Here is a 25,177-nt window from a genome sequence, read left to right on the forward strand (position 1 = left end):
AGACTGTGCCTACAGTGGGACGGAACTAGCAGCAGCAGCTATTGGACTTGCTCAAAGAAGGATGGTCGGCTTTCCCAGCACTACCAGCAGGCCCTGCCTACACCCAAAGAGTGGTAAGGGGAGTGGAATCTGCTTCCTTCTTATCCTCTGACTCACTATCTTAATGCACAAGGCACCAAGAGCTCCTAAAAAAAGGAGGTCCTCAACTGTTTTCCCCTCTTAGTATATAGGGCCTGATTTGCACATGAATGACAACGTCCCATAGGAGTAGTCGGGCAGAGTGCCCAGAAAATATATTGCAGATGATGTGAAATTACTAACAATTAGCTGTAAATGCAGCCCTCTCTTCTACTCTAAACAACTTCTCAGAATTAGAGCCAACTTACAGGGATAATGTTTAACCCAATCAAATCCAGACTGGTCTTGACCTCCTAGCCTCAACAATCCTCCCACTTTGACCTCCCAAAGTGCTGTGATTACAGTTATGAGCCACCATGACTGGCCAAACTTTTTTTTTTTTAGACAGTCTCACCTTTTCACACAGCCTGGAGTGCAGTGGTGTGATCATAGCTCACTGCAGCCTGGATTTCCCAGGCTCAAATGATCCTCTTGCTTCAGCCCCCGAAGTAGCTGGGACTACAGGCACACGCCACCACACCTGGACTCAAGCGAGCTGCCTGCCTCAGCCTCCCAAAGTGCTGGGAATACAAGCATAAGCCACTGCACCCCTCCCAAACTTATTTTTTTAAAGGCAAAGCATTCATCAACTTCATGGTTAGTAACAAATTATTTGGAACACATCTCATAACCACACTTAAAGAGCAGAAAATCGGGGGGAGGGACAGCATTAGGAGATATACCTAATGCTAAATGACGAGTGAATGGGTGCAGCAAACCAACATGGCACATGGATACATATGTAACAAACCTGCACATTGTGTACATGTACCCTAAAACCTAAAGTATAAAAAAAAAAACAAAAAAAAAAACAGAAAATCTAAGTGACACAGTGATTACTTAGTAAAATGTACACTTGCTTTCTAGGAAAGCTTTCTAGACACTCCAGCTGTTCAAAGAAACCTTTCAGGATTGGGGCAAAGAGAAAACAGATCACCATGCATTACTCTGCCTAGTCAATGTGTTAAATTTTCACAGCCATGTTTTCTTTTTTTTTTTTTTGTGAGTAGAGTCTCACTCTGTCGCCCAGGCTGGAGTACAATGGCGCTATCTCGGCTCACTGCAAGCTCCACCTCCCGGGTTCACGCCATTCTCCTGCCTCAGCCTCCAGAGTAGCTGGGACTACAGGCACCCGCCACCATGCCCCGCTAATTTTTTGTATTTTTAGTAGAGATGGGGTTTCACCGTGTTAGCCAGGATGGTCTCGATCTCCTGACCTCGTGATCCACCCGCCTCGGCCTCCCAAAGTGCTGGGATTACAGGCGTGAGCCACCGCGCCTGGCCCCACAGCCATGTTTTCTACTTTCCTCACCAGTATGTAACTCCCCGGACATGGCCTCCCAACACAGCTGTCACTTGGCTGTAACTCGCTATCTGTATAAATGGCATACGTGACTATTAATTTAGATAAAGATTTAAATATTTGTATTTCTGTATATATTCTATGATAAGAAGACCGAATCCCTCCATCTGAATGAAAGTTTCTAGAAACTGGGTTCAACAAGTGTAATAGCAGGCATATGCACAGAAGTCCTTTCTGCACAGCACAATACTAATGTGTTCAAAAGACACACGACGAGCTGGGGCAGTGGACTGGATTTTACAAAGATCTCTACAGCCTGAGCCGTAGTAGGCACCCAACAAATGTTAATTAAGACGAGCCTAACCATGAGAGAATCTACTGGCCACACAGAGGCCAAGAGGCAGCACATGGATGTGGTTAAGGCACAGGCTCTAGAAAGGCACAATCAAGAGCAAACCCTGGTTCTGCCCATCCCAGTTGAGTGGACTTGGGCCAGCTACTTAATTTCTTGGAGTTTCTTTCTTCATCTGTAAAGGACAGTGATAACAATTCCACAAGGTAGGTATGAGAATTAAATGAGATAAATGAGTTATAAAACTGTGACATCATATGGTGCTGATTAATAAACTAAAGAAAACGTCACTTGCAATTTAAAATTAATGGCTGAGCCCAGTGGCTCATGTCTGTAATCCCAGCACTTTGAGAGGCCAAGGCAGGAGGACTGCTTGAGCCTAGGAGTTTGAGACTGGCCTGGGCAACACAGGGAGACCCCATCTCTACAAAAAAAAAATTTTTTGAATTAGCTGGTAGGCAGACGGGGGTGGAGGGGAGTGGCATGCAGTTGTGGTCACATCCACTTAGGAGGCCTAGGTGGGAAGATCACTTGAGCCTAGGAGGTAAAGGCGGCAGTGAGCGATGACTGAACCACTGAATTCCAGCTTCCAGCCTGGGCCACAAAGCGAGACTCTGTCTCAAAAAAAGAGGAAAAAGAAGAGAAAAGAAAAAAGAAATATAAAATTAACAAATGTCCCCTAATATTTCCTTTTTCTCCCCACTCCTGGGTTCAAGCAATTCTTGTGCCTCAGCCTTCTGAGTTGCTGGGACTACAGGCATATGCCAACACACCCAACTAATTCTTGTATTTTTAGTAGAACCAGGGTATTCCCATGTTGCCCAGGCTGGTCTCAAACTGCTGACCTCAACTGATCCGCCTGCCTCGGCCTCCCAAAGTGTTGGGATTACAAGGTGAGCCACTGTGCCCAGCCTTTTTTGTGTTTTTTGTTGTTGTTGTTTTGTTTTTGAGACAGTCTCGCTCTGTCTCCAGGCTGGAGTGCAATGGCGTGATCTTGGATCACTGCAATCTCTGTCTCCCGGGTTCAAGGGATTTTCCTGCCTCAGCCTCCCTAGTAGTAGGGATTACAGGCATGTGCCACCACACCCAGCTAATTTTTTGTATTTTTAGTAGAGATGGGATTTCAGCATGTTGGCCAGGATGGTCTCGATCTCTTGACCTCGTGATCCGCCCGCCTCGGCCTCCCAAAGTGCTGGGATTATAGGCGTGAGCCACCACACCTAGCCTGTATCTAGTGCTATTAGAATGAAAATGGAGATTCTTCATGATGAACCTCAACTCAAAGTCTGTGACCCTCAGTGTAAACCATTTATTTATTTATTTAATTTTTTTTTTTAGAGACAGGGTTTTGCTCTGTCTGGAGTGCAGTGGTGAGATATTAGCTCACTGCAGTCTCTACCTCCTGGGATCAGGCCATCCTCCCAATTCATCCTTCTAAGTAGCTAGGACTACATGTGCGCACCACCATGCTAATTTTAAAGTATTTTGTAGAGATAGGGTCTCACTATATTGCCCAGGCTGGTCTCGAACTCCTAGCCTCAAGGAATCCTCTCACCCTCCCAGTGTTAGGATTACAGTCACGAGGCACCACACCTGGCCCCTAGTGTAGATTTGATGCTGCCTGTAGGGCTTTTCATGGAGACAGTGATATTTCCATTTTTTGTTTGAAAGTAAATGGGCGTTAGGCACAGGGGCTCACACCTGTAATCTCAGTACTTTGGGAGGCCAAGGCAGGCGGATCACAACATCAGGAGCTCGAGACCAGCCTGGCAAATATGGTGAAACCCTGCGTCTACTAAAAATACAAAAACTAGCCAGATGTGATGGCATGCGCCTGTAGTCCTAGCTACTCAGAACCTGGGAGGTGGAGGTTGCAGTGAGCCAAGATCATGCCACTGCACTCCAGCCTCAGTGACAGAGTGAGATTCCGTCTCAAAAAAGAAAAGGAAAGAAACAAAAAGAAAAGAAAGAAAAACCTTGGAATTTCTAGCAAAATATATATATTTTTTGAGACAGAGTCTCACTTTGTCACCCAGGCTGGAGTACAGTGGCACAATCTCGGCCCACTGCAGCCTTGACCTCCTAAGCTCAAGTGATTCTCCCACCTCAGGCCCTCAAGTACCTGGGACTACAGGCATGAAACACCATGCCCAGCTAATTTTTTGGTATTTTTTGTAGAGATGGGGTTTCACCATGTTGCCCAGGCAAGTCTTGAACTCCTGAACTCAACTGATCCAGCCGCCTTGCCCTCCCAAAGTGCCAGGATTACAGGAGTGGGCCATAGTGCCTGGCGTAGCAAAATAAATTCTGCAAAAGACCTAAGGGAAGATATCGTATTGTTTTAGTTTAACTCCTTCAAGGAGATCCTAAACATGACTTAGGTGAAGGGCCCTCCAGGAACCGAGAATCAGGATGGAAGACAGGACACACTTTTGTTTCTTTAGAGTGACTTATAAAAAGTAAAGGTTTAATTAGGTAACTGAAAATTTACTTTGTCCGGTGACAAATCTGATTTGCATTTTTATCTCATGACAACCAACCTCCAATCCAGTGTTTCTCCACTGGGGGCCAACTTGTCCCCCAAGGAACATGTTTGGAGATGTGGAAATGTTTGCAGACATGTTTAGTTGTCACAACTGAAAGATGGGAGCGTGCTATTGACAATAGTGGGTAGAGGTCAGGGATACTGCTCAATGTCCTATAATGTACAGAAAGCACACAAATGTGCTTGCATGCACGCACACACACACACATACCCCACCACCACAAACAATCCCGCCCAAAATCTCAACAGCACTAACGCTGAGAAACCCTGCTGGACCACAAAAGCAGTGTGCATTCAAAAGAGGACATGAGTCTAATACCCATCTCATCCCTTCATCAATTTACAGAGACGAGATTGTTAGTCAACTTTATCAAACATCCCTTACATAGATTTCTGAGGAAACTGCATTTCCACCAAAAAAACAGAAAAGGCTATTAGAGGCAGCTTGGCACTGCCCACAAATGACAATGAAAAGGGTTACAGTATCTTCCTGGGAATAGACCTTATTTGTATGTATTTGGATCTCTGGAAGCTAAACATTTAAAACAAACTCAGTAACAAAGCCAGGCAGGCTGAAGCCCCTGACAGAAATGTGTTTATTACTTCTTTGTGGGATGGAACATATAACTGGGAGAAATCTGATTTTCGTTTATCAGCCTGGTACCTGACTGCTAAGAAAGCTAAGAATCAGGAGAACTAACTTCTACTACCAGCTCTGCTACTAGCTAGCTGTAGGACTTCCTTAGAGCTCCAAGGAGTCATTTCTCAGCGAACTGCAGGGAGGATGGCTTGGAACAGGAGGCAAAGCAGGAAAGGCTGTGGGCCTCCCATACCTTGCTTCAGTCAGAACAGCTCCCCTATTCCTTGCTATATTTCCTCCAAGAAAAAGGTTGTGCTGCTTCTAAAAATAAGATCCAAAAAACAACGTAAGTGATAATATTGTAGGCCTGATATTACATTCAGAGCTACCTAAGTAAGCCTTTTATGATCCATCCTAGTACTTGTATCTCGTTATGGTATGTATCTGTTTATATGTTTGTTTTCCAGATTACAGTTCATTTATCTTGACCTCCTACTGCCCAATTACACACCAGTCAGGGTTTGTTGACTGAATGAATGATTTCCAGAATACAAGGTATTCTCAAAATTGAGGCATTCTCAAAATGCTCATGACAGAGGGCAATTAAAGGTGAATCTCAGATATAAGAATAATGGGCTGAGCGTGGTGGCTCACACCTGTAATCCCAACACTTTGGGAGGCTGAGGTGGGCGGATCACAAGGTCAGGAGATCAAGACCATCTTGGCTAACATGGTGAAACCCAATCTCTACTAAAAATACAAAAAATCAGCCAGGCGTGGTGGCGGGCACCTGTAGTCCCAGCTACTCAGGAGGCTGAGGCAGGAGAATGTCGTGAACTCAGGAGGCGGAACTTGCAGTGAGCAGGGATCACACCAATGCAATCCAGCCTGGGCAACAGGGTGAGACTCCATCTCAAAAAAAAAAGAAGAATGGGGCAGGTGTGGTAGCTCACACCTATAATCCCAACAGTTTGGGAGGCTGAGGCAGAAGGACCACTGAGATCAGGAGTTCGAGACCAGCCTGGGTAACATATGGAGATCCCTGTTGCTGCCTCCCCGCCAAAATTATAAAATTAGCTGGATGAGGCTGGGTGCAGTGGCTCACACCTGTAATCCCAGCACCTTGGGAGGCCAAGGCAGGTGGATAGCTTGAGTACAGGAGTTCCAGACAAGCCTGGGCAACATAGTAAAACCCCAACTCTACAAAAAATACAAAACTTAGCCAAGCATGGTGGCACACGCCTGTAGTCCCAGCTACCTGGGAGGCTGAGGTAGGAGTATCACCTGACCCTGGGGGTGGAGGCTGCAGTGAGCCAAGATCGTGCCACTGCACTCCAGCCTATGTGACACAGCAGGACTCTGTTTAAAAAAATTTTTGGAGGCCGGGCACGGTGGCTCACGCTTGTAATCCCAGCACTTTGGGAGGCCAAGGCGGGCGGATCACGAGGTCAGGAGATCGAGACCACGGTGAAACCCCGTCTCTACTAAAAATACAAAAAAAATTAGCCGGGCGTGGTGGCGGGCGCCTGTAGTCCCAGCTACTCGCAGAGGCTGAGGCAGGAGAATGGCGTGAACCCAGGAGGTGGAGCTCGCAGTGAGCCGAGATCGCGCCACTGCACTCCAGCCTGGGCAACAGCGCAAGACTCCGTCTTAAAAAAAAAAAAAAAAAAAAAATTTTAAATAAAATAAGGCTGGGCGCGGTGGCTCACGCTTGTAATCCCAGCACTTTGGGAGGCCGAGGCGGGCGGATCACGAGGTCAGGAGATCGAGACCACGGTGAAACCCCGTCTCTACTAAAAATACAAAAAAATTAGCCGGGCGCGGTGGCGGGCGCCTGTAGTCCCAGCTACTCGGAGAAGCTGACGCAGGAGAATGGCATGAACCCGGGAGGCGGAGCTTGCAGTGAGCCGAGATTGCGCCACTGCACTCCAGCCTGTGTGACAGAGCGAGACTCCATCTCAAAAAAAAAATAAAATAAAATAAAATTAGGTGGATGTGGTCGTGAGTGCTTGTGGTCCCAGCTACTCGCGAGGCTGAGGCAGATCACTTGAGCCCATGACTGTGCCACTGCAGAAGGAAGAAAGGAAGAAAGTAAGGGAGGAAGGGAGAGAGGGAGGGAGGGATGATGGCTGCCTAGTGACTAAACACTTGGTGAAAGGTAAGAATGGCCTTGTGGGGGGATCAAGCATTTGATGCTTTGTGCTTGAGTAACTCACTGTTTCATGTATGAAGGGAAAATGCTGCATTACATTGGTCTTAAACTGGCTTCCTTACATTCCACAGATATGACTACTAAGAGCGTACCTTTTAGATTTTGTTTTATGGTCTCTGAAAGCCTGATTGGTAGCATAACACTGAGTTACTTGCCCCCTCCTTATATAAAGAAATGTATACCAGCATGGGCAACATAGCAAAAACCCTGTCTCTACAAAAAAACTACAAAAATTAGCTGGGCGTGGTGGCACATGCCTGTCATCCCAGCTACTCAGGAGTCTGAGGCAGGAGGATTGCTTGAGCCCAGGAAGTGGAGGTTGTACTGAGCCACAAACACAGCACTACACTCCAGCCTGGGCGACAGAGTGAGATCCTGTCTCAAAAAAAAAAAAAAAAAGAAAGAAATGTACAGGCACATTTTTAACAGTCGTGGTAGCAAATGCTTGCCAGCCTTCTCCACTCAACGCATACACAAACCACTGACTCCTTGATGTCTACATCTGTGAAAAAACATCCAGTGTCCCCCAAGTTGTCCTTAGAGTCTGGGTTTCATAGCAGCAGCAAGGTGTCTTCATGTTGTTCTCTAGGGAAGGGGTCAGCCACAAAAAGGCAATAGTTACACAACTTTGTAACAAACCCACATCATGTATCTACGTGTATTTTGGAGGAAACACCAAGGCCTTAGGTTATCATTATTGCAAAGGAAAATGCTACAGTTATCATAATTTACTGAAAAAAAAATAATAAATCCCAGCAGTTTGCTGTAAAACTGTGTAACTTCCTGTTACAATCTTCTCCAATGGGGCAGCACCCACAACTATACACATTAAAGTGAAGTTTAATGTCCAATAGTTTAATTCCTTTAACTCCCAAGAGTTCCCAGAACTGGTCAAACATCATTATCTCCATTAATCATTATTCAGAGGAAATTCAAATAGCCCAGAACATCAACTACTGACTGAGGACATGATTAGGCAACACTGAATGAATAGCTTTAGAAAAAAGCAGACAAAATGGAAAAGGCAACTGTCCAACAGCTCAGGCATTCTCCAGGGCTGTGAGAGGTATACTCAAGCCTTTTTTTTTTTTTTTTTTTTTTTTGAGATGGAGTTTCCCTCTTGTTGCAGGGAAAGGGAAACAGTGGAGTGCAATGGCACAGTCTGAGCTCACTGCAACCTCTGCCTCCCGGGTTCAAGCGATTCTCCCGCCTCAGCCTCCTGAGTAGCTGGGATACAGGCATACGCCACCACACCCGGCTACATTTTTTTTTTTTTTTTTTTTTTTGAGACAGAGTTTCACTCTTGTTGCCGAGGCTGGCATGCAATGGCGTGATCTCCGCTCACCGCAACCTCCGCCTCCCGGGTTCAAGACGTTCTCCTGCCTCAGCCTCCCGAGTAGTTGGGATGACAGGCATACACCACCGCGCCCGGCTAATTTTTTTTTTTTTTTTTTTTTGAGACAGAGTCTCGCTCTGTCTCCCAGGCTGGTGTTCTCGGCTCACTGCTGCAACCTCCGCCTCCCGGGTTCACACCATTCTCCCACCTCAGCCTCCCGAGTAGCTAGGACTACAGGCACCCACCACCATGCCCGGCTAATTTTTTGTATTTTTAGTGGAGATGGGGTTTCACCATTCACAGGATGGTCTCGATCTCCTGACTTCGTGATCCACCCGCCTCGGCCTCCCAACGTGCTGGGATTACAGATGGGAGCCACTGTGCCCGGCAATTTTGTATTTTTAGTAGACATGGGGTTTCTCCATGTTGGTCAGGCTGGTCTCGAGCTCCCACCCTCAGGTGATCCGCCCACCTCAGCCCCCCATAGTGCTGGGATTACAGGTGTGAGCCACTGCGCCCGACTACGCCTGGCTAATTTTGTAGTTTTAGAGGTCAGGCTGGTCTCAAACTCCTGATCTCAGGTGATCCTCCCACCTAGGCTTCCCAAAGTGCTGGGATTACAGGCGTGAGCCACTGTGTTCAACCTTTTTTTTTTTGAGACAGGGTCTTGCTGTGTTGCTCAGGCTGAAGTGCAGTGGCTCAATCATAGCTCACTGCAGCCTCAACTCCTGGGCTCAGGTGATACTTCGGACTTAGCCTCTCTAGCAGCTAGGACTACAGGCATTCACTACCATGTCTAGCTAATTTAAAAATTTTTTTGTAGAGACAGGGTCTCACTATGTTGCCCAGGTTGCTCTCGAACTCCTGGGCTCAAGCAATCTCTCTTTGGCCTCCCAAGGTACTGGGATTACAGGCGTGGGCCACCATTCCCAGCCTCAAGCCTTTTTTCAAACAAAACCCTACACGAACGGCCAATACATAAAGGAAATAAGTGAGCTTCCATACTTAAAATGAGGAGGGAAAGAGAAAGGAGGGCCAAAAGGGACTGAGCTCAGCTCCTCATTCCCCTCAGGACCTTGAGCTTGGCCTAGTTTGCTCAGCTGTGGTCTAGGAAACATAAGATATTCAATTAAACATTTGCTGGCTACCATTTCCCACTACCTGTGCTAAGTGACCAGTGGCTCTGGGTACGGTCTCTTATCTTAGGCCTGTATGTCCAAATCAGCAGTGGGAAGCTGGGCCTGGATTAGTCACTGTTCCCAGACCTGACCTGCCCAGAGCTTTCTGGCCGCTGGGCCACAGCTCCCTCTACTGTTTCACACATCATTTCCAGTTGCCCACTAGCTCCTCGAAAACTTCATGACCTTCCAAAAAACCAAGTAGTTTCTGTGTCTTCAACTCACCTCATCCCCAGCATTGGTACTGAGCTCTAACCCTGTATTAGGGACAGGCACATACTCTAATCTGCTGTCCTTGACTAAAGGCAGACCTTGAGCTTCAAACACTTCTGCCTCACCCACACTAGCCAGTTAAGTTGCTGTGGCCTCAGCAGTCCTCTCCTAGGAACCAGATTAGACTACTGCCTACACATGGGGACACGCTGTCCTTTGGACAAGTACTCAGGCAAGTCCCTTGACAGTTGGTGTTTGGTAAAAGGCTGTTTGTTTACAAAGGAGTGTCCTACAGTTTCTGTCTTTAATCTACTCAAATACTTCCTTTTTTGAACACAATTTGTGTTTGAAGACACAAACTGAGAGATGTGTACTTCTGAAGATGGGAAGAAAGGGTATTTGTCAGAACAATCCTTATCCTTTTTTGGTTGCAAATCCCTTTCAGAATCAGAGCAAGTCTTCACATTCTATCTCCAAGACAATCGTACAGTTTAAAAATGGTGGCTGAAGCCTGTAATCCCAGCACTTTGGGAGGCCGAGGCGGGTGGATCACCTGAAGTCAGGAGTTCGAGACCAGCCTGGCCAACATGGTGAAACCTCGTCTCTACTAAAAATGCAAAAATTAGCTGGGCGTGGTGGCAGGTGCCTTAATCCCAGCTACCTGGAAGGCAGAGGCAGGAGAACTGTTTGAACCTGGGAGGCAGAGGTTGCAGTGAACCGAGATCGAGCCATTGCACTCAAGCCTGGGGGACAAGAGCGAGACTTCTCTCAAAAACAAAAACAAAAATAAAAACAAAAACAAAAACAAAAACATAAAATCAATCCCTGTTCTAAAAGGAGTCTATCAGTGACATTCTCTTTTTATGGGTAAAGTTTTCAGCAAGACCCTGAGTGCTCTAAGAAGGGGTTCTTCTTTCTTTGGCCTCCTTCCTTCTCTTCTCTTCCTACTCTGTCCTAGTGGGTTCAGTACAAGTTCTCCCGTTTTCTCCATTTCTCTGCTCTTTAACTTCCCTGGCCTCTCAAAACTCTCATAAACCTTACAAAGTGATTTTACTGTTTTGTGTCTTCCCAAAGTTACTACCAGCTCCTAGTAAACAAAGACTATGCTTCGTTTGTTGTTGTATTTGCACATCCCCTCAGTGCCAATACTCTGCACACCTTAGAAGCTCAATACAGTACAGTTAGCCCTCCATATCCATGGGCTCTGCATCTGTGGATTCAACCAACCTCACATTAAAAATATTCAGAAAAAGGCCTGACATGGTGGCTCACGCCTGTAATCATAGGACTTTGGGAGGTGGAGGTGGGTCAATAACTTAAGGTCAGGAATTCGAGATCACCCTGGCCAACACGGTGAAACCCCGGAATCTGCTAAAAATATAAAAATTAGCTGGGGGTTGTGGCAGGCACCTGTAATCCCAGCTACTCGGGAGGCTAAGGCAAGAGAATCGCTTGAACCCAGGAGGTGGAGGTTGCAGTGAGCCAAGACTGCACCACTGCACTCCAGCCTAGGTGACAGAGTGAGATGCCGTCTCAATCAACCAATCAATCTTCAGGGAAAAAAAAAAAAACAGATGGCTACATATGTACTACACATGTACAGATTTTTTTTCTTGTCATGATTACCTAAATGATATAGTATAACAACTATTTACATAGCACTGTATTAGGTATTATAAATACAGATGATTTAAAGAATACAGAAGATATGCATAGGTTATATGCAAATTCTATACACCATTTTATATAAGAAACTTAAGCAGGGCACAGTGGGTCATGCCTGTAATACCAGCACTTTGTGAGGCCGTGGCAGGAGGATCACCTGAAGTCAGGAGTTCGAGACCAGCCTGGCCAATGTGGTGAAACCTCGTCTCTACTAAAAATACAAAAATTAGCCAGGCGTGGTGGTGCACACCTGTAATCCCAGCTACTCGGGAGGCTGAGGCAGGAGAATCTTTTGAACCTGGGACGCAGAGATTGCAGTGACCCGAAATCGTACCACTGCACTCCAGCCTGGGTGACAGTGCAAGACTCTATCTCAAAAAAAAAAAAAGAAAAGAAACTTGAGCATCCTGAATCTTGATACCCTTGAGGGGTCCTGGAACTAATCTGCACAGATACTGAGGGATGACTATATATACTTGTCAAATGGCCTCATATTACTGTTTCTTGATCCTTCTACCTTTAGGCGTTTGGACTTGAATGTGTTGCCTCCTTTAAAATTTGGGCATATGAGGCTGGGCGCAGTGGCTCACGCCTGTAATCCCAGCACTTTGGGAGGCCGAGGTGGGTGGATCATGAGGTCAGGAGATCCAGACCATCCTGGCTAACAGGGTGAAACCCCGTCTCTACTAAAAATACAAAAAATTAGCTGGGCATGGTGGCAGGAGCCTGTAGTCCCAGCTACTTGGGAGGCTGAGGCAGGAGAATGGCGTGAACCTGGGAGGCGGAACTTGCAGTGAGCCGAGATCGCATCACTGCACTCCAGGCTGGGCGACAGAGCAAGACTCCATCTCAAAAAAAAAAAAAAAAAAAAAAAAAAAAAAAAATTGGGCATATGCACGGGTGTGATACTGTAATTTATAAGAAGATACACAGATAAATTTGAGGCTGGATGCAGCGGCTCATGCCTGCAATCTCAGCACTTCAGGAAGCTGAGGTGGGCAGATCACTTGAGGTCAGGAGTTCAAGACCAGCCTGGTTAATATGGTGAAACCCCGTCTCTACTAAAAATACAAAAATTAGCCAGGTATAGTGGCGCACACCTGTAGTCCCACCTACTCAGGAGGCTGAGGCAGGAGAATCGCTTGAATCCAGGAAGCGGAGGTTGCAGTAAGCCGAGATAGCGCCATTGCACTCCAGCCTGGGTGTCGCAGCAAGACTCCATCTCAAAACACAAACAAATAAAAAGATTTATAGATATATTTGATCTGCACCCTAGGTTCCTGGCACAAAGCTCCTAAAACCTTTGTAGATGGGGACACTAGGAGAATCTTTCATTCTGATATTGGTCTTTAACTCCAGTTCCTGACACAGAGCTCCTAAAACTTTTGTAATTTTCTAAATCCTTTGGAATTTCCTGGGTAATAGGAGCATCTTTTGTTGTAAGTAAGTAACTCTTGGTGGGCTCCTAGATGGGGGCTGATTGCCTAGGGAACCAACCATGTGATTAGAGGGTGGGAACTTTCAGCCCTACCTCAGGCGAGGGGAGAAGGTCTAAAGGTTGAGTTGATTCACCAGTGGCCAATAATGTATTCAATTACGCCTTTGTAATGAAGCCTCCATAAGCACACACACACACACACACACACCACACACACACACACACCAGGGTTTGCATTAGCTTCAGGACAGCTGAATACACGAAAGTTCTACAGAGGGCGTAGAAGCTCCATACCCCTTCCTACATGCCTCACCCTACACATCTCTTCCATCTGGCTATTCATCTGTATCCTTTTTTTTTTCTTCCAGCCAGGCTGGATGGAGTGCGGTGGCGTGATCTCAATTCACTGCAACATCTGCCCCCAGGGTCCAGGCGATTTTCCTGCCTCAGCCTCCCTAGTGGCTGGGACTACAGGCATGCACAACCACGCTCGCCTAATTTTTTTGTATTTTTAATAGAGATGGGGTTTCACCACGTTGGTCAGGCTGGTCTCAAACTCCTGACCTCAGGTGATCTGCCCTCCTTGGCCTCCCAAAGTGCTGAGATTACAGGCATGAACCAGCATGCCCAGCCATCTGTATCCTTAATATCCTTTAGAGTAAATTGGTAAAGTGTTTTCCTGAGTTCTGTGAACCACTCTAGCAGATTAATCAAACTTGAGGAGGGATTGTAGCTGGTAGGTCAGAAGTATAGATGACAATTTACTACTTGTGACTAGTGCCTCAAGTTGGGACAGTTTTGTGGGCCTGAGCCCTCAACCAGTGGGATCTGACGCTATCTCCAGACACAGAGTGTCAGAATTTAACTGACTTAGAGGACATCCCACTGGTGTGTCTCCTAGAGAATTGCTTGGTGTATGGGGAAACAACTCCCATATATCTGCTATCAGAAGTGTTGTGTTGAGTGACTGTGGGAACAGAGTAGAAAAAACACTTTGGGTATTTTTGCCTCCATCAAATAACTAGAAGAGCCGCAAGCAAAGACAGAAAAGCATAACCTACAGCAGCTAGTTTCTCAGCACAGCACATTTCTCCCCTTCTGGGTCCACTTGCGTTTTTATAAACACAAAAAGTCTTACAAAGCAGGACAAATATGACACTGAGCACAGACATTTGAAAATTTTGCTGAGATTGACAAATAATCAAGTATATGGTAAAGGAATGGAGTTTTTAAAGTTATTTTCTAATTAGTGGCCTGCCTACTATTACCAAGCAGACCGAAGGCCTGACTTTCCCTGTCAAAAAGAAGGGAGTAAAAGTTTAATGACTTCTAGGTAGAAGTCAGAGGACCACCCAGGCCACACTTCACCAAGTTTGCTTTTTCATCTGCCTTCAAATACCACTATCCACACTCAGCTTTGCTCATTTATTCTTTCCCTTCTCCCTCCTGCCCTCCTCCAGACTGCCACAAAGATAGTTCAAGGTGACAACGGCTCCTCTGCAGCAGCACATAGTGGTCTTGCCAGAGACAACAGCAGATCAAGTAACTACTGAAGATGATGGCTACACTTGGACAGATGATATTACATTATCATTGACAAATATTTATCACCCTCTTGAGTACTGTGACTACAAAAAAAGATAAGATCTTGTTCTGCACGTCAAGTACCTTTCAATCTAGAGAGTTAGGTGGAAAAATAAAAAGATAACATAAGGTGTATCATTCTATAAATATTAATTGTGCAATACAGACAACTGTGCTAAAGATAGAGCTTTATGTTCCCAACTTTCCAGAACAATTCTGATTTCAAATATCCTGTTCCACTCAATTCTTTCAGTACACCTGTATGCTCAGACAATGACATGTGTTTGGCATAAAACTTATGATCATCACAGCTACTTATGAGGCCAGCCAGTCAACTAGATTAACTAAAATCAGGATGGCATTATAATGCCAGATTTTTTTTTGAGATGGAGTCTTGCTCTGTCTCCCAGGCTGGAGCGCAGTGGTGTGATCTCTGCTCACTGTAAGCTCTGCCTCCCGGGTTCCCGCCATTCTCCTGCCTCAGCCTCCGAGTAGCTGGGACTACAGGCTCCCGCCACCACGCCCAGCTAATTTTTTTTTCTATTTTTTAGTAGAGACAGGGTTTCACCGTGTTAGCCAGGATGGTCTCGATCTCCTGACCTCGTGATCCGCCCACCTCCGCCTCCCAAAGTGCTGGGATTACAGGTGTGAGACACCGTGCCAGGACCAGATTGTTTTAATCACACTAGTAACTTCTTGCAGCCTTAGCACAGTGCTTTAATAGTAGGCCCTCTATCTCAGACAGGTAAACATGAGCAAAACAAAAGATACTAGGCCTGGCCTGGCCCGGTGGCTCACGCCTGTAATCCCAACACTTTGGGAGGCTGAGGTAGGTGGATCACCTGATGTCAGGAGTTTGAGACCAGCCTGGCCAACATGGTGAAACCCCGTCTCTACTAAAAATACAAAAAATTAGGCAGGCGTGGTGGCAGACGCTATAATCCCAGCCTCCCCAGAGGCTAAGGCAGGAGAATCGCTTAAACCTGGGAAGTGCAAGTTGCAGTGAACCAAGATCACACCACTGCACTCCAGCGTGGGTGACAAGAGTGAAACACTGTCTCAAAAAAAAAAAAAAAAAAAAAAAAAAAAAAAATAGTAGGCCCTTAGCCGGGCACAGTCGCTCACACCTGTAATCTCAGCACTTTGGGAGGCCAAGGTGGGTGGACCACTTGAGGTCAGGAGTTCGAGACCAGCCTGGCCAACATGGTGAAACCCCGTCTCTACTAAAAATACAAAAATTAACTGGGCATGGTGACACACACCTGTAATCCCAGCTACTAAGGAGGCTGAGGAAGGAGAATCACTTGAACCCAGGAGGCAGAGGTTGCAGTGTGCCGAGACGGCGCCACTGCACTCCAGCCCTGGCGACGGAGCAAGACTCTGTCCAAGGAAAAAAAAAAAAAAAAAAAGGCCGGGCGCTGTGGCTCACGCCTGTAATACCAGCACTTTGGGAGGCTGAGGAGGGTGGTTCGCTTGAGGTCAGGGGCTGGAGACCAGCCTGGCCCACATGGCGAAACCCCATCTCTACCAAAAATACAAAAATTAGCCAGGCATGGTGGTGCATGCCTGTAGTCCCAGTTACTTGGAAGGCTGAGGCAAGAGAACTGCTTGAACCCCAGAGGCAGAGATTGCAGTGAGCTCAGATCAGATCACTGTACTCCAGCCTGGGTGAGAGAGCTAGACTCTGTCTCAAAAAAATAAAAAATAAAAAAGCCAAGCACAGTGGCTCATGCCTATAACCCCAGCACTTTGGGAGGTAGAGGCGGGCGGATCACCTGAGGTCAGGAGTAGGAGACCAGCCTGGCCAACATGGTGAAACTTCATCTCTACTGAAAATACAAAAATTAGCCAGGCATGGTGGCACAGGCCTGTAATCCCAGCTACTCAGGAGACTGAGGCTGGAGAATCGCTTGAACCCAGGATGCGGAGGTTGCAGTGAGCAGAGATTGTGCCACCACACTCCAGCCTGGGTGACAGAGCAAGACTCTGTCTCAAAAAAAAAAAAAATAGAACAAGAAAAAGGCAGGCTGGGTACAAAACACCGGTCTGTTATGCCATTCTTTCCCACAGCCTTTTTAAAGTTATTGAGAACTATGACAGTAATTAGGCCTATAATACTCCCGGGAAGGAAACGAATCTATTTGTGAAACAAAAATTAATTTTTTCCCTAAGCTGAGTGAAGAGAATATCCACTTCGTTGGCCTCTGACATACACACTGACAGCACAGTTCACCACACAACAATCACCTCTTCTGGTGTCCCTTTCCCCAGGTATTCTATTCGCTTATTGCTCTATCATCCCTGCCAGTCCACTCTCTCCTCTTTCCAGCCTGTGCCTTAGACAAGGACTCCAAACAAGGATCACCTGGGAAACTCCAAAAACAGATTCCTAGTCATAATCCCAATTTTACCAAAAAACAAGGGTTTGGAAACCCCTTAGATCAACAAGCAGCATCCAAAGACACCAAAAACTTAGGCTCATCAAGTCTTAACTTCCTACCTCAGCCTCCCAAGTAGCTGAGATTACAGGTATGTGCTAGCATCCCAATTACTGTTCACTCTAACAGAATTTTTTTTTTCTTTGAGATGAAGTTCTGCTCTTGTCGCCCAGGCTGGAGTGCAATGGCACGATCTTGGCTCACTGAAACCTCTGCCTCCCAGGTTCAAGCAATTCTCTTTGCTCAGCCTCCCGAGTAGATGGGATTACGGGCTACTTTTTGCAAGGCTAATTTTTGTATTTTTAGTAGAGACAGGGTTTCACCATGTTAGCCAGGCTAGTCTCGAAATTGCAAGGCTAATTTTTGTATTTTTAGTAGAGACGGGGTTTCACCATGTTAGCCAGGCTGGTCTCGAACTCCTGACCTCTGGTGATCCACCCGCCTCGGCCTCCCAAAGTGCTGGGATTACAGGCGTGAGCCACCGCACCCAGTCTAGGTCAAGTTTTTCATCTCTTTCCTCTCCAAGGAGTTGGAAGCTGAATTTCAAATTTTACACTGAAATACACAATTCTAATTTTCTTTTTCTTTCTTTTTTTTTTTTGAGATGCAGTTTTGCTCTTGTTGCCAGGCTGGAATGCAGTGGCATGATTTCAGCTCACCGCAACCTCCGCCTCGCAGGTTCAAGAGATTCTCCTGCCGGGCGCGGTGGCTCACGCTTGTAATCCCAGCACTTTGGGAGGCCGAGGCGGGCGGATCACGAGGTCAGGAGATCGAGACCACGGTGAAACCCCGTCTCTACTAAAAAATACAAAAAAAAAAAAAAAATTAGCCGGGCGTTGTGGCGCGCGCCTGTAGTCTCAGCTACTCGGAGAGGCTGAGGCAGGAGAATGGCGTGAACCCAGGAGGCAGAGTTTGCAGTGAGCCGAGATTGCGCCACTGCACTCCAGCCTGGGCGACAGAGCAAGACTCCGTCTCAAAAAAAAAAAAAAAAAAAAAAGAGATTCTCCTGCCTCAGCCTCCCAAGTAGCTCGGATTACACGCATGAGCCACCATGCCCAGCTAATTTTTGTATTATCTTTTTTTTTTCTTAGTAGAGACGGGGTTTCTCCATGTTGGTTAGGCTGGTCTCTATCTCCCGCCCTCAGGTGATCTGCCCATCTCGGCCTCCCAAAGTGCTGGGATTACGGGCATGAGCCACTGCACCGGGCCCACGATTCTAATTTTCAAAGATATCTTCCTCCTGGAGGAGTGATATTCCAGTTTTGGGTGCAATCCTGATGTAGAGCCCAACTGTCCTGTGAAGAGAGTCAGCTGTTAAAAGGAAACCAAAAAATCAAGGTAGCTCTAGCTGTCCAATTTTACAAGTTTTCAACAGACTTGATGACGGGTGAGCTAAAGGCGGTCAATGCTTTATTGTGTGTAACTCATTGGCACCGGCATTTCTAGAGTTGCTCATGTTCCCCCTTTTGGTGACTCACAGCATTTCAACATGTTGCCACAGCCAAGGAAAAAAGGAAATCAAGTCAGACAATGGAGGAATCACAGGATTTCCCTCTTCACGTCCCCAGTTAGATGAGGTCATTCAATGAGTGTGTGTGTTTCCAAGGCTCAACAAATTCCCACAGCCTCACCAGTGTTTAAACCTAAATGTTTTATCTGATAACTTTTTCTACTTTCACCAAGTAAGCTTATATATGTCTTAACTGTGAACTCCTGATAAGCACAAATTTTGACTTGTGACATTTATTTTTTTCTTTTTTGAGACAGGGTCTCACTCTGTCACCTAGGCTGGAGCGCAGTGATATAATCTCAGCTCACTGCAACCTCCACTTCCTGGGCTCAAGTGATCCTCCAACCTCAACCTCCCCAGTAGCTGGGATTACAGACACGCGCCACACCGCCCGTTTAATTTTTTTGTATTTTTAGTAGAGACGGGGTTTCACCATGTTGGCCAGGCTGATCTCGAACTCCTGACCTCAGGTGATCTGCCTGCGTCGGCCTCTCAAAGTGCTAGGATTACAAGTGTGAGCCACCCTGCCCAGCCTAAGCTGAGTCTTAACACTGACCTCGTTTTACACGTGGAAAAATCATCAACTCGCAAGGCTTTGCAAGGGGCTGAGAGGAGAGGGCTTCCTCCAGTGGAAAGTATTATGCAGTGCTTTTTTTTTCTTTTTTTTTTTTTTTGAGACGGAGTCTTGCTCTGTCACCCAGGCTGGAGTGCACTGGCGCAATCTCGGCTCACTGCAAGCTCTGCCTCCCGGGTTCACGCCATTCTCCTGCCTCAGCCTCTCCGAGTAGCTGGGACTACAGGCGCCCGCCACCACGCCCGGCTAATTTTTTTGTATTTTTAGTAGAGACGGGGTTTCACCGTGGTCTCGATCTCCTGACGTCGTGATCCACCCGCCTCGGCCTCCCGAAGTGCTGGGATTACAAGCGTGAGCCACCGCGCCCGGCTTTTTTTTTTTTTTTTTTGAGATGGAGTCTCGCTCTGTCGCCCAGGCTCTGCCTCCCAGGTTCAAGGGATTCCCGCCTCAGACTCCCGAGTAGCTGGGATTACAGGCACGTGCTATCACATCAGGCTAATTTTGTATTTTTAGTAGGGATGGAGTTTCACTATGTTGACGAGGCTGGTCTCGAACTCCTGACTTCAAGTGATCTGCCTCCCTCGGCCTCCCAAAGTGCTGGGATTACAGGAGTGAGCCACTGCAGACCGGCCAGCGTTTCTTTTTTCAATCACACTCCACCTTGTCTGGTTTATAGCGGCATCAACAAAACACAGTATGTAAGGATGGACAGCCACAGGCCACAACAACTGGCTCATCAGAAGCGATTTTTTTTTTTTTTTTAGATGGAGTCTTGCTCTGTCGCCCAGGCTGGAGTGCAATGGCGTGATCTCGGCTCACTGCAACCTCCGCCTCCCGGGTTCAAGCGATTCTCCTGCCTCAGCCTCCTGAGTAGCTGGAGCTACAGGCTCACGTTACCATGCCCGGCTGATTTTTGTATTTTTAGTAGAGACGGGGTTTCACCATATTGGCCAGGCTGGTCTCGGACTCCTGACCTCAAGCAATCCGCCGGCCCCGGCCTCCCAAAGTGCTGGAATTACAGGCGTGAGCCACCGCCCCGGCCCAGACGCGATTTAAATGGCATGACACAGGCAGCCGTCGTGCAAAGACTGCAAGAAGGTCCCGGCAGCTTTTGCAGGGCAATTAATGCACCCAGAGCACTGCGCTCAGAAGGTAACAGGTAAGCCCGCGTCCGGACTAACCGGCTGCCCCCACACTTCATCCCTCCCAGTCCGACTCTGCTCCAAGGCGTACCAGGGTTCACTCGTGAAGTCACGACACCCACTCAAGGGGCACTTCCTATAGAGATAAGGGCACTAGAGGAAGGGCAGAGCCCCGGTCAATGCCAACAGCCCGGGAAACAGCCAAGCCGGGCTCCAATCTCTGCCGGCATCCCCTGTCTGCACCGCAGACGCCCCCAGCTACGACTCCGGGGGTCACCTCGCCCAGCACAGCCGTGACGCTGGGAGGGGGTGGGCCCAACGGGGACGCCAAAGAGAGCCGCTTAGGCCTCCCCGCGCCCCCGGGGAGACGACTTCTGGAGAGCGGCATCCGGGGTTTCGCCCTCCCCTGACAGCCCCTCCACGCCCGTCTTCGTCCTTCTGCCCGGTCTCACCCAGCTTCCGGCAGCTTCCGGCCGCCCCCGGCCGGGTCTCCCCTCACACCCGCGCAGGGGACCCAGAGGGCTGTGGCCCAGCCGAGCCCAGGTCCGAAGGCCTGGACCGAGGCAGGGTCCGCGAAGGACGCGGCGGAGTCCGAGAAGCCGGGCGGAAGGAAGGCCCCACGAGGGCGCAGACAGCTCACCTGCCGCAGGACGCTGTTGCCCGTCCACCAGCCTCCACTCAGCGTGCCCGTCAACGACTCCCTCAGGCGCCGCAGTCCCTGCAGCCCAGCGGACTGGCGCGAGGCCGGCGTAACGTAGGCACGCAGCGCGGGGCGGGGCCTAGGGATGACACGCCCCTTGTAGCTGACACGCCCTTGCGGGGGGCGGGAAGCGGAGCATGTGGCTTTCTCCAGGTCTCTAGAGGCTGCAGGCTCAGGCTCTGCTCAGCGGGGTAAGTAGGCTTGCTTCGGCAGGAACGCTAGTGTTCACAAGAGCCGAGGTGTGTGAGGGTGCCTCAGGGCTGAGCACTTTTCTTCCCCAGTGTGGTTTAATCCTTGTACATCCACTCAGTGATGTAAGAAATAGGATTGTCAACCGTGGCACCACCCACTTGGTCAGTTGCCAATGCAATCTGCGAAACTGAGTCTCAACTCTGACACCTCGGTTATCAGTCTTGTATCTGATCTCCCTGTTGCATTATTCGCATTCTTCAAACAGCAGCCAGAATGACAGAATGATTTTTTTTTTTTTTTGAGACGAAGTTTTGCTCTTGTCGCCCAGGCTGGAGTGCCATGATGTGATCTCGGCTCACTGCAACCCCCTTCTCCCGGGTTCAAGCGATTCTCCTGCGTCAACCTCCCGAATAGCTGGGATTACAGGCACCCGCCACCACGCCCGGCTAATTTTTGTATTTTTAGTAGAGACGGGGTTTCACCATGTTGGCCAGGCTGGTCTCGAACTCCTGACCTCAAGTGATCCACCCGCCTCGGCCTCCCAAAGCGCTGAGATTACAGGCGTGAACCACCGTGCCTGGCTTTTTTTTTTTTTTTTTTTGAGACAGGGTCTGTCTCTGTCACCCAAGCTGGAGTGCAATGGTGCAATCATAGCTCTCTGCAGCCTCGAACTCCTGTGCTCAAGCCATCCTCCTGTCTCAGCCTCCCAAGTAGCTGGGACTAAAGGTACGCACCATCACACCAGGGAATTTTTTATTTTTTGTAATCCCAGCACTATGGCAGGCAGAGGCAAGAGGATTGCTTGAGTGCAGGAGTACAAGACCAGCCTGGGCAACACAGGAAGACCCCGTCTGTACAAAAAAATTTTTAAATCAGTCTGATGTGTGCCTATAGTCCCAGCCAGTTGGGAGGCTGAGGTGGGAGGATTGCTTGAGCCCAGAAGTTCCTAGGCTGCAATGAGCTGTGATGTCGCCCTTACTCCAGCCTGGGCGACAGAGTGAGGACCCGTCTCTTCCAAAAAAAAAAGTCACCAGAGATATGAATATGAATACATAGCTCAAATAGGACACAATGGCTCATTGCTGTATCTTTTTTTTTTTTTTTTTTTTTTTGAGATGGAGTCTCACGCTGACGCCCGGGCTGGAGTGCAATGGTGCAATCTCGGCTTACTGCACCCTCCTCCCCGGTTCAACCAATTCTCCTGCCTCAGCTTCCCAAGTAGCTGGGATTACAGGCAACTGCCACCATGCCCAGCTAATTTTTTGTATTTTTTTTAGTAGATATGGGGTTTCACTATGTTGGCCAGGCTGGTCTCGAACTCCTGACCTTGTGATCCACCTGCCTTGGCCTCCCAAAGTGCTGGGATCACAGGTGTGAGCCACGGAGCCTGTCCCAATTTTTGTATTTGTAGTAGAGACAGTTCACCACGTTGGCCAGGCTGGTCTCACACTCCTGACCTCAAGTGATCCACCCGTGTTGGCCTCCCAGTGTTTTTTTTTTCCAAAGAGAGTGGGGTCTTCCTATGTTGTCCAGACTGGTGTGGAATGCCTGGAAGCGATCCTCCCACTTGGACCTCCCAAAGTACTGAGATTACAAATGTGAGCCAGGTCACCTGCCTACTGTCTCATTTTACTGTCTCTCTGGGCCTTACATTTTAAAAGGACTCACTTTCCTCAGATAAAATTTCTTTTCTTAGCCAGGCGCGGTGGCTCACGCCTGTAATCCCAGCACTTTGGGACGCTGTGGCGGGCAGATCACCTGAGGTCAGTTCAAGACCAGCCTGGCCAACATGGTGAAACGCCATCTCTACTAAAAAAAAATATAAAAAATTAAACAGGCGTGGTGGTGGGCACCTGTAATCCCAGCTACTCGGCAGGCTGAGCAGGCTGAGGTTCCAGCCTGGGCAACAAGAGCGAAACTCCATCTCAAAAATAAATAAATAAATAAATATTTTCTCAAACTCTAATTAATGTACACACTGAAGTGTTTAAGGGTGAAGGGCACTGGTGTCTGCAACTTACTTTAAATGAGTTTAAAAAGTAAGACACTTGATGAATGGATAGATGGATAAATATATCTAGGTGGTAAGTATATGGGAGTTCACCATTCAGCTCTTTCAACTTTTCTATATGTTTACACATTTTCATAATAAAATTTTGGTGAAAATAATGTAACTGCAATAGTCTATTGCCAGATGTGCACAGCAAGTCAATACACCAAGACACAGGGTTGCAGCAGAGAGAGGCTGAATAGTAGGGCCAGTGAGGTGCAGTGGCTCATGCCTGTAATCCCAGCACGTTTGGGAGGCCAAGGTAGGAGGATCACTTAAGGCCAGGAGTTCGAGACCAGGCCGGGCAACATAAGAGAACTCATTTCTACAAAAAGTAAAAAAAAAAAATGGCCTGGCGCAGTGGCTCACGCCTGTAATACCAGCACTTTGGGAGTCTGAGGCGAGCAGATCACAAGGTCAGGAGATCGAGACTATCCTGGCTAACGAGACCATCCTGGCTAACACGGTGAAACCCCGTCTCTACTAAAAATACAAAAAATTAGCCGGGCGCAGTGGCTCACGCTTGTAATCCCAGCACTTTGGGAGGCTGAGGCGGGCGGATCACGAGGTCAGGAGATCGAGACCGCGGTGAAACCCCGTCTCTACTAAAAATACAAAAAAATTAGCCGGGCGTGGTGGCGGGCGCCTGTAGTCCCAGCTACTCGGAGAGGCTGAGGCAGGAGAATGGCGTGAACCCGGGAGGCGGAGTTTGCAGTGAGTCGAGATTGCGCCACTGCACTCCAGCCTGGGTGACAGAGCAAGACTCCGTCTCAAAAAAAAAAAAAAAAAAAAAAAAAAAATTAGCCGGGCACGGTGACGGGCACCTGTAGTCCCAGCTACTCGGAAGGCTGAGGCAGGAGAATGGTGTGAACCCAGGAGGCGGAGCTTGCAGTGAGCCGAGATAGCGCCACTGCACTCCCGCCTGGGCGAAAGAGTGAGACTCCATCTCAAAAAAATAAATAAATAAATAAAAATAAAATAAAATAAAATTAGCGGCGCGTGGTGTTGTGTACCTTTATTCCCTGCTACTGGGGAGGCTGAGGTGGGAGGATCGCTTGGACCCAGAAATTTGAGGCTGCAATGAGCTATGACCACACCACTGCACTCCAGCCTGGGCAACAGAGTGAGACTCTGTCTCTTAAAAACTAAATCTTAGGGCCACCCAGTGAGGAGATGGGAGGAAACCTCAAATCTGTCTCCCCCAGGAATTTGGGGCTAGGGTTTTTAAGGATTTTGAAGTGGGCCAAAGTGTGGAGACTGTTGATTGGTTGAAGAATGCAGAATGAAGCCATGGGACAGGGAGACAAAGGAATTATAATCTCATGCTGACTCTATGGGGGTCTTCAAACTGGTTGACATCACCTTTTTTCCTGGAATTTGGAATCTGAAAAATATCTTAAGCAATTCTTTTTTATTTTTATTTTTTAATCAATATTTTTTTTATGATGCACTTTCTGCTTTCGTAGTATCTCAAGCAATTCTTTTTTTTTTTTTTCAAGCAATTCTTAAATAAGAGCTTATGATTCTAGTGTCACAGATCCTAACTATAGGAACAATGGGGAGGCAAAAGGTCAGTTCTCAGTGACTTTCAATTACAAGGAAGTAGGTAAAAGTGCACAGCCTGATTAGTGCTTCATTATAACTGAGTGTCTGTCCAGAATTCTTGTTAACAATGTGAGGGAGTCGGGGGGAGGGGGGAGGGACAGCATTAGGAGATACACCTAATGCTAAATGACGAGTTAATGGGTGCAGGAAATCAACATGGCACATGGATACATATGTAACAAACCTGTACATTGTGCACATGTACCCTAAAACCCTAAAGTATAATAAAAAAAAAAAAAAGCAAAAAAAAAAAGCAACAACAACAACAAAAAAATAAAAAAAGATTCATTTAAAAAAAAAAAAAACAATGTGAGGGAGTCTTAAATATATTCATTAAGATCCTCCAACTTTTTTTTTTTTTTTTTTTTTTTGAGATGGAGTCT

General features: G+C 47.4%; 1 protein-coding gene across 1 annotated transcript in view; it reads right to left on the reverse strand.

The window, feature by feature from the left end:
- The window catches only part of HMOX2 (heme oxygenase 2), a 35,500-nt gene extending 14,503 nt beyond the window's left edge, over positions 1-20,997 (reverse strand). Inside the window, exon 1 of the mRNA XM_003269226.4 lies at positions 20,888-20,997. The gene's annotated coding sequence lies outside the window, so the exon portion shown is untranslated. The remainder of the gene's footprint in view (positions 1-20,887) is intronic.
- Between the last annotated feature and the right edge of the window lie 4,180 nt (positions 20,998-25,177).

This window comes from Nomascus leucogenys, chromosome 18 (assembly GCF_006542625.1).
Source record: "Nomascus leucogenys isolate Asia chromosome 18, Asia_NLE_v1, whole genome shotgun sequence".
In the NCBI taxonomy this organism is placed as follows: Eukaryota; Metazoa; Chordata; class Mammalia; order Primates; family Hylobatidae; genus Nomascus; species Nomascus leucogenys.